Source organism: Lissotriton vulgaris, chromosome 8, assembly GCF_964263255.1.
Source record: "Lissotriton vulgaris chromosome 8, aLisVul1.2, whole genome shotgun sequence".
Taxonomy (NCBI): domain Eukaryota; kingdom Metazoa; phylum Chordata; class Amphibia; order Caudata; family Salamandridae; genus Lissotriton; species Lissotriton vulgaris.
Window position 1 is genome coordinate 816,122,053 of NC_141696.1, and position 13,248 is coordinate 816,135,300.

Sequence of the window (13,248 nt, forward strand, 5' to 3'; positions counted from 1 at the left end):
TCTAATCTCTGTCGATCCTAGATTTCAAACTAGGGCCACTAAGGTTGAAGTTTGGACTATTCTAAATCGAGTTCTACTTCCTCTGCTTCAAGATCCAATCATCCAACAATACAACTAGTTGATAGAGCCTGGGCCCAATCCTTTAGTTATTCTCAGAGCAACAATCTTTGTGGAAGCATGAGGGACAGAGGAAAAAACTGTCACTGGTTAAAATATCATTACAGTGAAACCAGTGTCCCTACACAGGAATCCACTCAGCAACTTAATCCGAGTTTAGAAAGTTAAATTATAAATTTAAACATGTCAATGTAAATCAATCTGAGCAAAAGCTTATACAAATACTGGAATGTTTGAATAAATCCAAATCTCCTGAAGAGTTGTACCCTATTGTGAGAAGCTGGCCAGGTATATGATGTCCACTAATGTAAGTGGGCACCTTGCACCAGTCCAGACAACCCTTCTGGCGATTTAAGAGGTCTCAGACAACCTTAGAAAGCTATCCAAGTGATAGCTGTGGAGAGAAGCCTTCAGGCTTAATCTTAAAGTAGTGTAAAGCAACTTGTTTTACCAGAATGCAATCTTATAGTGTAGATTACGTGAAAAGAGAACCACGCAGAAGTTATAAAAATATGTATTTATTATATAACACTACCTAGTATGTTACAGTATCTTCCACACTGAGATAGACACAAAGCACGCAATACTTTAGCAAAGAAATGACAGTGAATAGCACTAATACACAGCGGGCCTCAGGGGGGGACCAAACCATATACTAAGAAAGTGGTATAAGAACTACAACTCGAGTCAGGACAATGTTGAGACGACGTAGAATTGCTGGGACCCCAAGGAAACCACCCAAGGTGAGTAGATAGGGACCCCACAGAGTCCATATACAGTGTGTGTGAACACAACAGTGTGCTCCGTACAAGTCTATGTGCAAGTCGCGGTTGGAATTTTAAAGATTAAGGACCCTTTCCAGTGGACCCTGAAGAAACCCCGTGGAAGTTAGAAGGTTGGAGAGCCACCCCATCTGTGGATAGCGTGGTACCCAACTTACCTACCCAGGGAAGCCGGGTACATAGGTGTGAAGTGGCGTGGAAACTGCAGTCAAACACAAAGGAAGACTTCAGGTAGTGCTGCTGCTGGAAGAGCAGAAAGTGTCCGGAGGGATCCAAACATATATTTTAGATGGAGAGTACCTGAAGCAGACAGAGACAGAGTCTGGGTCACTTGAGAGAGACTATGGGCTCGGTAGACGAATGCCCACCAATGTCCAGTGCTTCAGGATAGATGTTGATGATCTTGACTCTGCAACTGTGGGAACCAGGTGATGCTAAGGACAACCAGGAGCCGGATACGAGCTGACCCACGAATGATGTTGAGTGCTGAGGAGTCCGTGTCCGGCGGGAACACCAACAAGCCTTGGTAAAAGCAACCCATGCAGAGAGTCAAGACTTTGCAGGAACAGGACCAGCAAGTTCCAGGATACTCACCACCTGCAGGTGAGTCAGGGCTAGCCCAGAGCAATCAAGTGAGCCCAAAGAAGTCATAGTTGACCCTCCACAGGGCCCACAGGTCAAAGACACTGAAGTCGTAGGAGGACCTCGGGCAGCTTTACAAAACAACAGGCCATGGCGCACATGCTGCGATGTGGTTGAAGATCTTTGCAGGAAAAGTTGTCCTACAACCAGGTAAGTCCCTAAGTACTCATGGAGAGGGTTGGGAAGATTCAGGGGGCCCTCCCAGGGGAGGGTCTCGACAGGGGGAGGTTACTCCCATGTCCTTTGCCCAGTTTCGTGCCAGAGCTGGAGCCAACTGCTCCCAGGACTGGTTTGACAGGAACACCAAATGTGCCCCTCATGCAGACTTCCAGGTGCTGCCAAGCGCACCCACCCAGCCCTATTACACTAAATCCTGCCTGGGAGGTGGTTGCACCTCCCTGTGACAGGATGCCTATGGTTCTGCTTCCCCTGCTCGAGCTTGGCTCAGCAGCAGGAGGACAGAAATGTGTCTGTGGTCAGCAGCAACCATTTTGTGTGTCCGGAGCTAGAAGGTTGGTACCAGGAGCACACAAAGCCCCAACGAGGGCATTCCTGGTGGGTGGAATCATATCTCCCACACCGGTTACCGTTGTGGGGGTATGATTCTAACATGTTTGACACCAAACATGATAGGGTTTGTTGCAGTCGCGTAGTGCCCCTCTATATTAAATATGGCTGCTTCACCGACAACCCAGGAAAATGGACTCTGTAGGCCGCAGGGGTGTCCTGCTCATGTAGGGGTACCCTCTCACTTAGAACCCAGCACCATGCCTTCGAGATTGTAAAGGCCTACTAGAGGGGTGATTTATAGCTTTTAAGTGCAGTGACCCTTAGACATAGTGAACCTGTATCTTAAGTAAGTGGTGCATGCACCAACTTACACAGGTTGCAATGGCAGGCCTGTAGTTCCATTTTGAATGTTCTCTACGGGGTAGCATAATACATGCTGCAGCCCATGGGAGACCTCTGGGGTACCTGTGCCCTGGGTACATGGTTACCATATGCTAGGAACTGACAAGGGTACACCAGTATCCAATCTGGGGTGTACCTAAATACATAACATAACAGTTTAGGTAGAAAGAAGATAGACTGGGGTCTTGATTAGCAGGATCACAGGCAGGCTATTCAAAAACAGCATTACATCAAGCAAAAAATGAGGGTAAGCATAAGAAGCAGATCCTACTTTCCTACACCTATATAGTTCAAAGCAAATGACTAGCTCTAAAATGATGATGCAACCTATGAGGAAAATGAATTGTCCATCAAATGTCAGCTGACGTTTTTCCTGAAGAAACGCGAGCAACCAATCTTTCCTTCACTATCCTTAGGTGGCATCCTTAAGTTAGAGAACATCCAGTAAGGGTAAACCTAAGAAGGAAAGCAGAAAGGCGTCAGCCATCAGAGTCTTCAGTAGAATTTCTCCAACAATGGGTCTATTAGCATAAAGCCCCTCAAGCAGAAGCACAGGTCTGCCCATCGTGAAAACCTAAGATGGACTCTCTCCTTCACTAACTTCAGCAAAGAATATCAACCCCAACCGAGTGGGCACTCCCATGTGACTTCTTTCTTCTGTAAATTTCCATGACTTCATCACAACTGGATACTTTCCCCACCTTTCCCACATTGTTGAGATTTGTAACTCCTCTCGTCCTTTGTTATTCCTTCTCTCTCCCATGAGAACTCCTCTCCATGCTGCCTGCACCCCGGTCCACCACAGGGCTCTCCCGATTGTAGTGGAGGGTGCAGGCTGACATAGGCAGACAGTCTTTTTTCAGTGACAGTTGGGGACGGAGCACCGCGACTAGCGCCGTGCTTGCAGCCTATATCTGCCAAAGTGTTTCCCTTCGCGCAGCCATGCGTGCTGACAAACTGCAGCGGTGATTAGACTTAATTATGTAAGGCTCAGTGAGTTCATCTGCCCAGCATTAGTTATAGCAGACCGCTATCCACCCTCGGAAACTCTTTTTTAAATTGACTTGCTCATTTGCACATTACTCTGTTTTTAAAAATTACTTACTTTGCCTTCTTCTTTGTTTTGCCGCCTGCACCCCGGTCCACCACGGGGCTCTCCCGATTGCTGTGGAGGGTGCAGGCTGACACAAGGGGAGTGGGTCATAAACCCGGACACCGGAGTATCCTAGATAAACTAGGGAACTTGTCCCATAAGAACACTGCCTGTAGGTCAAGTTTCAACCATTCTGATCACACGCCGACAACAAGATCGAGGGATACTCCCCCCAAAACTCCTACCCCCGCTTATCAGCACAAGCCAGGATAATCTGTCCATCTGGTATCTTAACACCCGCTCGTTGTCAAGCATGAATAAGAGATTTTTTATCTCCTAGACACCATCAAGCCTGACATACTCCTTCTTTCAGAAACCTGGCTAACTGCCAGATCCACCCCAGATATCTTAGCTGCTATCCCTGACAACTACTATGCTCTCCAGGCCAGTAGGTTTGAGAGCAAGGCGGGGGGAGGGGTCGCGGCCATAATATTACGGTCACACAAATTCACTTCATTAACCACTTCAAAAATCTCCTCTGTTGACAGCCTCCTTTTTAAGTTCGAATCTAACTGCTCCTCCTTTACCTGTGCGTTATTTTACAGGCCCCCCATCCACATGCCCAACTTCTCGCAGACATTTGGCAATGTGATTGCGGAGATGGCTATAAACCATGCCAGAGTGCTGATCATTGGCGATTTTAATTATTGGCCATATGATGCGCGAGAAAGCCCCTGCTCTGTAGATTTCACTGACTTGTTAAAAGGGATGAACTTCACCCAGCACATCAAGGTAGCCACCCACATAAAAGGACATATCCTGGACCAGGTCTGGACATCCAACCTTGAAATCACTGACTTACATATCACCCCCTGCTCATGGTCAGATCACCACTTTATCTCTTTTTCTATCTCTAATATCCCCATCACCAAAGCCCCTCCTCATGACTCCTCTTTGGCCAAGAATTGGAGCCGGGTAGATACTACAACATTCTGCCCCTTTTAGCCACCTCTATGCCCTCTACCTCTCTGCCCACTAGCCATTCCGTTTCCCCGCATACTCAGGCAGAAAACATCAATGCCTGGCTGGCGTCGGCGAGAGATAGCCTGGCTCCCCTGAGAAAGCTCAAATGTAAGAGGCCCCATGATGCTCAGCGATGGTTCACTAACAACCTCAAGGAAAATAAATTTGCCTTGCCCCAAATTGAGCGCAAGTCGAGACAGGATTATTGTCATCAAAAAATCTATCTTCTCACCTGCCCTCAAACACTATAAGAGCGCCATCCTCAGAGCCAAATCAGATTATTTCTTGCTGAAAATCCTAGAATCCACCAACAAAGCTAAAGACATCTTCTCCATTGTGGACGAACTCGTCAAACCTGACCGCGTCACTGTTAAACCCACCCCGTCACAATCCCTCTGTGACTCTCTCAATACATACTTTATTTTTTTTTTTTAAACTTTATTTTTCGAAAGTTTAAGCGACAATACAACAAAAAGGGTGCATTCATTTGTACACATTTTAGTCCATGTTCCACAATGCATGTACAGAATAAAAGAAATTGAACACATGCAGACTCATCATATCATCATTGTGTAATAAGCAATTAGCCTCATTCCGAACCCAAGCCTAGTACGTTTGATTCTCAGGATACCTGTAACATCAATACATATTTACAAACAGAAGTAACTGTAACACAGCATTCAAGAAGAAGGCGCTGTAATCCCCTAGGGCCAGGCCCCAAGTGTCACGAGGGCCATCAGGCTGTTGCAGTATTGCAGAGCATCTCTCAATACATACTTTATTGAAAAAATCACCAGCATCATAGCCAGCATCCCCAAGGCCACCTTACCCCCTGATCCCAGCTGCCCTTATCGCAATCCTCTCCATCTTGATGTTTTTCCACCAATTACTCAGGAGGTGATCTTCTCCCTTCTCAAAAGGTTTCGCTCAGGCTCCCTGACGGACAGCTGCCCCTCTCACATCGCTCGGGAAGTCTTTTTCCACCTTCCCGAACCTCACCTACGCTTCTCAATAACTCCCTCACCACCGGCATTGTCCCTAACCTCTTTAAGTTCGCGGAAGTTGCACCTATTCTAAAAAAAGTTGGCTCTGACCCTCTTGTACTTAGCAACTTCTGCCCAATATCACTATTACCCTTTCTGGGTAAAATGTTTGAGGCCCACGTAGCAAACTGCCTGAGCACATTTGTGGAACACTCCCACTACTTAGATCCACATCAAGCGGGCTTTAGGCCCGAACACTCTACCTAGTCCATCGTTCTGGTGGTTAGCGATGAACTCAGGAAGGGGGCTGATCAGAACATCACGCAGGCAATAATGCTCCTGGATTTGTTGGTGGCTTTCGACACCGTCAACCACAATTTATTGGTTGACCGGGTCGAGAGCGCCGGCGTCCGGGGCCTCCCGCTAAAATGGATCATCTCCTTCCTCAATGATCGCTACCAAGCGGTCCGTCTTTCCAATTTCTCCTCTGAGAAAAAGACTGACCTGCGGGGTCCCCCAGGGCTCTTCTCTCTCCCCACTTCTTTTTAATCTGTACATTTTTCCCCTGATTTTAGAGCTTCGAAAGAGAGAAGTAGTTACTTTTAACTACGCTGATGACCTCCGGCTTGTCTTCACCATTGACTCGTCATCCTCCTCTATGGAGGACTTTCAATCAACCATAAATTTCATTAGCAACTGGATAAACTTAAACCAGTTAAAGCTCAATCCTGATAAAAAGGAGCTGGTTCTAACTGGGACCTTAGCCAACCCTTGGAACTCTAACTTTTGGCCCCATTTTTTGGGAGGCCCACCCTCCCCAGTCAGCTCGGTAAAAAGCCTAGGGGTCACAAATAGTGGTGACCTCACCATGAAGGCCCAGATTAATTCGGTGGTCTCCGTTTGCTTCTTCCACTTGCGAAGAATCCTTAAAATCAGTAGATTTCTTTCCTTTGAGGCTCTTATTCAAGTTACCCTGGCCTTAGTAATGTCGCGTATTGACTACGCCAACTCACTGTACGTCGGAATCCCTGCATACAAATCACATCAGTTACAACTGGTACAGAATCAAAATGCCAGGCTCGTTTATGGCCAGCCTAAATCCCACCACACGAAACCCCTGGTTAGGAGTTTCCATTGGCTCTCAGTGACCCAGCGCTGTCTCTTCAAACTTGGCTGTCTGATCCATAGAGCCCAATCGTCCCATGGACCTGCTTTTATTGCCACCAGAATACAGCAATGTGCCCCCTCTCGTGTGCTACGCTCTTCTAGCCTGAATCTACGGACCCCCTGTTCTTTCAAACGAAAAAAACATGGTGGACTAAGATTTTCGACCTTGGCGCCTCAATTCTGGAACACCCCCCCCCCCCCCCCAAACCCCCGAATTGCGCTAAGCTCCTTCCTATCCTCAGTTTAGGAAATCCCTTAAGGCGTGGCTCTTTTCCCAGGCCTTTAATTAACTAATTATCACTGCATCTGTCTATGCATCTCCGTTTAGCGCCAAGAAACGGCTGGTGAACGTGTGCTCAATAAGTCATTTTATCATATCATATCATGTTTATTATCATGATTCTCCCGGCCGTCTTCTCCTTTTCAGGCCTTGCTGTCAAATAAAAACAACACTCCCTTATTTTAACTTATGAGGCTTATCCACACCTGCAGTGGAAACAAACTGAACAGGATACATTGCATGATGAAGGTTAAAAGTGATTCGCATTTCGAGTCCTAACAAGAGCTTCCACTGAAATGGTTTCTACTTGAGGCCTAGTTTATCTAAGTTAACAGGTGCACACTGTTACAAAACATGTGCAACGATCTCCACACAAAATAAATGCAACTGCTTCAGGCATGAATAAATGCAACACATTATAAACGACTCATTGTAAATGCATTTGTACATAATTAATTCTAATTCCACATATAACTGTAGAAATGTTAAACATTAGTTTGCGCATGTCCTAATTCAGTTTACAATAAGACTTTCATGTTCTTGCCTCTGGTCACATCAATATGTAAATTGCCACAAAACCTTTGTTAATCACATCCTATACACGAACATTTCATTGGTGAGATACTTTAGATATGCATTATCTTGCTTCAATTAGTTCAATTAATTACACTGAATATAGTTGAGTGTCAACTACATATGATTATAACGCACTTCTGCATTATCTCAGATGGGATCGAAATTACACTTTACCCATCTTTTAAGCAGCCAACCAGTAATTATTGAGGGATACATGACAGGCATCTCCTCTCCAGATGTCCAATCAAACACGCTTTTCATAAATGCACTTTTAAGGGTGGTATGAGAAGTTGGCCTGATATGTAGTGTTTCCAATTCTGGAACCACTGGGTATCAGTCCAAACAAACCCCAAAGATGTCAGGTTGTAAGTCAACCTTGTAGACAAGCTATCCTAGTGGTAGCATGGACTAAGCAGCCTTAAAGGCTTAACTTAAGAGGTCGTGTTAAGCGAGCTGTTTTACCACATACAATCCTGTAATCAAATGAAAGGACACCACACAAGTATATATTATAAAAATATATGTATTTATTTCTAAATTACTCCCCAGTACTCTTTATGAGGAAAGGGGCACAAGCGTTAAATCAAAAGCACTGTTACACATATAAAGTTGCACAATTATGGATGAGGGCGGGTGGCCACTCAGACCATATACTAAAAAAGTGGTATAAGTAACACTTATCGAACAATGGTTAGGCCTAGGGCCTAGAGATTCGCTGGGAGCAGTCAGGACTAGCAATGATGAAGTCGGGAGTAGCCCACAGGAGACGGGTGCAGCACGGAAAGTGCGGCGCGCACCAATGCAATGTCAATGGTGCGTAAAAGTTAGTTAAAGTGAATTAAAAGATACTTCCGCTGAACCTAGGAACACAAAACTTTAGACACAGACCCTAGAGGTGTGTACCAGTGTATAGACACCGGCGTTGCAATGTTACCTCACCCACAGGCCGTGGGTGCACAGGGTCGAAGTGGCGTCGGGTTCTGTCACGCAGGTTCTTGGTGCTTGAAGCTGTTGCAGCTGCAGGCGATGTGAAGCAGAAGTGTCCGGTGGATCCAAGGGTGGATCTGAAGTGGTGAAGACCTGAAAGCAGAGGGGACAATGTTCAAAGTCACTGACCAGTGACCACCGTGGAACCAGATTGGAACCAGGCAAAGTCGGGTGCAAACAGGTGATCAGGGGTTGCTTCTCTCTGCAGCCACGTGGACACGAAGAGGTCAAGGACGTCCAGGAGTCGATCACGAGCTGTCCCTTGAAGGCTCTAGCTGATGGCGGTGTCGGCAACTCGATTGAAGCAAACAAGCCTTGGCTAATGCAAGCCACGGGGAAAGTGAAAAAGGCTTATTACTCGGACCAGCAAGGTCAGAGCGGGTACTCCTTTCTACAGGAGCGAGGGCAGGTCTGGAGCAACCAGGCCCACAGTGTAAATTGTAGGTTTCGTCGCCAAGATGGCCGCTGACCACGTGACAAGCGGACGGGATGGCGAGTCGAGTGGCAAAAAGCAAAAGGGCCCCACGCAGATCGTGGAGATGCTGGAGGGCTGGTCTTTGGTGCAAATGCTGCTCGGTTGTGGGGCTTCTCAAACCCCAAAGCACAGAGTCGAGGGTGCCTCGGGTGCTGCGCAGTCAGCGTCTCGGGGGTCTTTCAAGATGGCCGCTCCCACGTCTCTCGGTGCCTCCACGGGTCCCTTCTTTGCAGGGACTGTGGATCGGGCTGGGAGAAGTCTAAGAAGCTGAGTCTTGTCAGGCTCTGCACTCGGACTCCGGCGGGAGGCGGCGGCAAAGCAGACGCCGAGGTGCTGGGTGGTGCCTGTGTTCACAGGGTGGCCCCTCCTAGGCCACAAGGGAGATGCTCTTCAGTCTTCTGTCATCAGAATGTCGAAGTCCAGTCGTCTTCTTAGTTTAAAGTTGATTTCAGGATGATCTGAGTTGCATTGGCACTGCTCCCCCTCTTATTCCAATCTGAGGGGTGGATCTCCTGCTAGGTCCCTCCCCTATGGGTGGGACCAGGAAGGGGGGTGGTTACACCCCTTTCCTTTGTCCAGGTCTCACTGGAGCTGGGGCTGGGCTGCCCCAGAACCGGTTTGACCGGATTATGCAAGGGGAAGCCTTGTGCTCCCCAGGCACTGTCTGGTTTCATTCAAACCTCCCTGCTACAATCCACTATCTCCTGTCTGGGGTGGTGTCACACCTCCCTGTGACAGGAAATCCTTTGTCCAGGCCTCCTCTGCTGAGTTTCGGTCAGCAGCAGGAGGTCAGACATGTGTCTGTGGCAGAAGCATCCATTTTGTGGATCTGAGGCTCTTTCAAAAATCAACCGCGTTTTAGCAAAAGTAACATGTCGTCCCCTCTAGAGGGGTGGAATGCTACCCCCGTCGCCAGGACTGGCAAGGGGGTAGTATTCCAAATCGTATGACACCTTACACGACATGTTTTGATAAAGCCAAACCAAAGTTGACATATAACCGCGAGGATTATAATGCACTTAATAGTATATGGTTTGGCATTATCCCGGAACAGCTAAGGGAATTGGTCCCGACAGCTGCAGACAGGCTCAGCTCATGCTAGAGCACCATCTCACATTAAACCACGCACTCTGCCTTCAGGATTGTTAAGGCCTGCCATAGGAGTGGCTCACAGGTTTATATGTGTCCAGATTGGTTTAGATATAGGCATACTATATCTAAGCAAGGGGTGATTACACCACCTTGCCCCAGCTGAGTGATCAGCCAGTTGTGTCAATTTTAGATAGCCAGCCAGGGGTGGCAAAAGATATGCTGCAGCCCCTGGTAGGCCTTGGATGCACCTATGCCCTGGGCACCTATAGTGCACTGTACAGGGGCTGATAAGGTGACCCAAGCCAATCTAGTTATGCACCTAGGGTACATGGAATCCATTTTACAGAGAGAGCAGATAGCCTGGGGCCCTGATTAGCAGGGAACCAGGCCAACTAAGTCGAAAACCAGCTAAACACAGGGCAAAAAATCTGGGGTAACCATAGTCAGGTAGCCACCTTCCTACATAACCCCCCCCAAAACGAAAGGAGATAAGGCTATCCTTGGCCAGGTAAGCCTTTATTGCCTGAGTGGCCATATAAGGAAGTACCTGCACTAGCATGGGTACCCCCTGTCTCATGGTCCACTAAGCAGTCCCTCACCCTAGGGTATTAGAGGGTCTCCACCATAGGGAATCACTACCTTGGGTGTGTTTATGCAAAGTTAAAGGCTGGTTTGGATATGGAGTATTGAAGTGAGGCTCCACTATTTTTGGGCTCAACTTCCTCCAATTATCTTCCACCATATGTGCCTTTCTTTCTTCAACTGAGTTGCACTGAGCTCTCAGGGTCAACCTCTGGCTACCTAAAGCTGGAGGCTGGGTCCCTCTGTTTGGCTTGCTGGAGGGACAGTTCAGGTTTGGGCCCTTTGGGTCCCAGGTTTGGCTGTGCCCAACAGAATCCATCTGTGGGAGGTCCCTAACTGTTTTTAAGGGGGCTCCCTCAGGAGTTTTTAAAGTTTTCACCTCACTAGGCCTACTAGTTTTGGTGCCCCTAATCTGTTGATGGGGGTGCTTTATTTGACAGGGGGCCCTCTGGGTCTCACTGTCCTTCTTGTCCTCTGCAGCCCTGGGCTGACTAAGGCAAGGTAGAGAGGGGCAGGTTACCTGCTCCAGACTGGATCCCACCTGAGAAGGGTCCACTGCCATCAGAGGCTCTGTCAGGCCAGGCCTAACAACCTCTGGGGCAGTTCCTTCATCAGGGGTAAGATCAGTTCCCTGAGGAGGCTGATCCTGTCCTACTGTCTGGTGAGGGGGAGATTTCTCTTCCTCCTCTATGCTCTCAGTTTGGGTGGAGTGATCCATCATTTCAGGCTTCACAACACACATATCTGTTTGAGTTTGGGCTGTGGCCATCACAGCCCCACCAACCTTTTCAGGAGGAGACTCAGTTTGGGTTTCTGCTGTTATCATAACAGCTTTGCTATTCTGTCTTGGAAGAGCTTCTGGTAAAGATGGGGCAGAGAGTTGCTCAGCCCTACCAACCTTTTCAGGAAGGACATCTTGAATTGGGGCCATAGCCAGTACAGCCCCACTAACCTTTCCATGGGAATTTACCATTCTAGAATGGATTTCCTGTTCAACCTCAGCCCAGGCTGAGATTTCCAAATCATTACCCAGTAGACAGTCTACAGGCAAGTTTGGTGACACTGCCACCCTCTTTGGGCCAATGACACCTCCCCAGCTGAGACTTACTACTGCCATGGGATGATTTGTTTGGATGCCATCAATGTTTGTTACCTGGTATGTGGCACCTGGTAAAAGTTGCTTAGAGGGGACTATACAGTCAGCCACCATGGTGATGCTAGCCCCTGTGTCTCTAAAAGCTTCAACTTTCAAACCATTGATGATGGGTTCTTGTCTATATTTGCTCAAGGTATTTGGGCAAACAGAGAAGTTGGCAAACCCCATGCCAGTCTCATAGACAAGATCATTTGGGGATGGAGACCTGGATAGGCCAGGGTCCCCTTGGGCTCCAAAAGTAAACCCACCCAGATTCCTGGGTGTGCTCCCACTTCCTGGGGGATTACTGCTGACAGTAACAGGAGGTGTTGGAGCTGGCTTTGGAGGTATGTTTTCTTTATTGCCATTCTTGGGACAACAGCTGTCTGTTTTGTAATGCCCAACCTGTTTACAGGCATGACAATAAGGCTTTTTGTCAGTTGATGAAGTGTCTTGGGACCCACCCCCATTCTTGGAGTTTTGGGGCCCTGGGGAAGTCTTTTCTTTACTTTTATCCCCACCCTTATCTTGAGGCTTGGTAGACTCCTTCTTCTGGTTATTGTCCTGATTCTTAGGCCTAATCCTGGTTCTGACCCACTTATCTGCCCTCTTTCCCAATTCTTGGGGAGAGGTCAAATCTGAGTCCACCAGGTGCTGGTGTAAGAGCTGGTTCTGACAATTACTAAGGATCTGCTCCCTCATAATCAAATTATACAATCCTGTGAAGTCATGTACTTTGCTGCCATTCAGCCAACCCTCCAGAGCCTTAGTTGCACAATCAACAAAATCAGTCCAGTCCTGAGTCTGTGTCTTCTGGGTATCTCTGAACTTTAACCTGTACTGTTCAGTGGTTAAGCCAAACCCATCTATCAGAACACTCTTCAGGACTTTGTAATTGCTGGCATCCTCATGTCTGACAGTGAGGAGCCTATCCCTCCCTTTCTCTGAAAAGGAGTACCATAAGATTGCTGCCCACTGTTCCTCAGGAACCTGCTGTACCATGCAGGCTCTCTCCAGAGCAGTCATCCATTTGTGGATGTCATCCCCTTCCTGATAGGGGGGCACAATCTTTGTCAGGTTTCTACTATCATAGGACCTGTCTTTAGGAATTTTGCTGCCACCAGTGGCATCTAAGCCACTTAATTTCTGTTCCCTAGCCAAGGTAAGTTTAGCTTGAGCCAAGGTAAGTTTAGCTTGAGCCAGAGCTACCTCCTCCCTCTCTATCTGGAGTTGGACAGCCCTCATTCTGGCCCTATGCTCTTTTCTCTGGGAGGAAGTCATCCCTCTTTGAGATTCTCTTGAGGCACTAGAAAGATGAGAGTCCCCTGATAGAGATCTCACCCTCCTGTTGCCTGGGAGAATTTGGTTATGAGATCTGGAGTGGTGCTGGCCCTCTCCATTC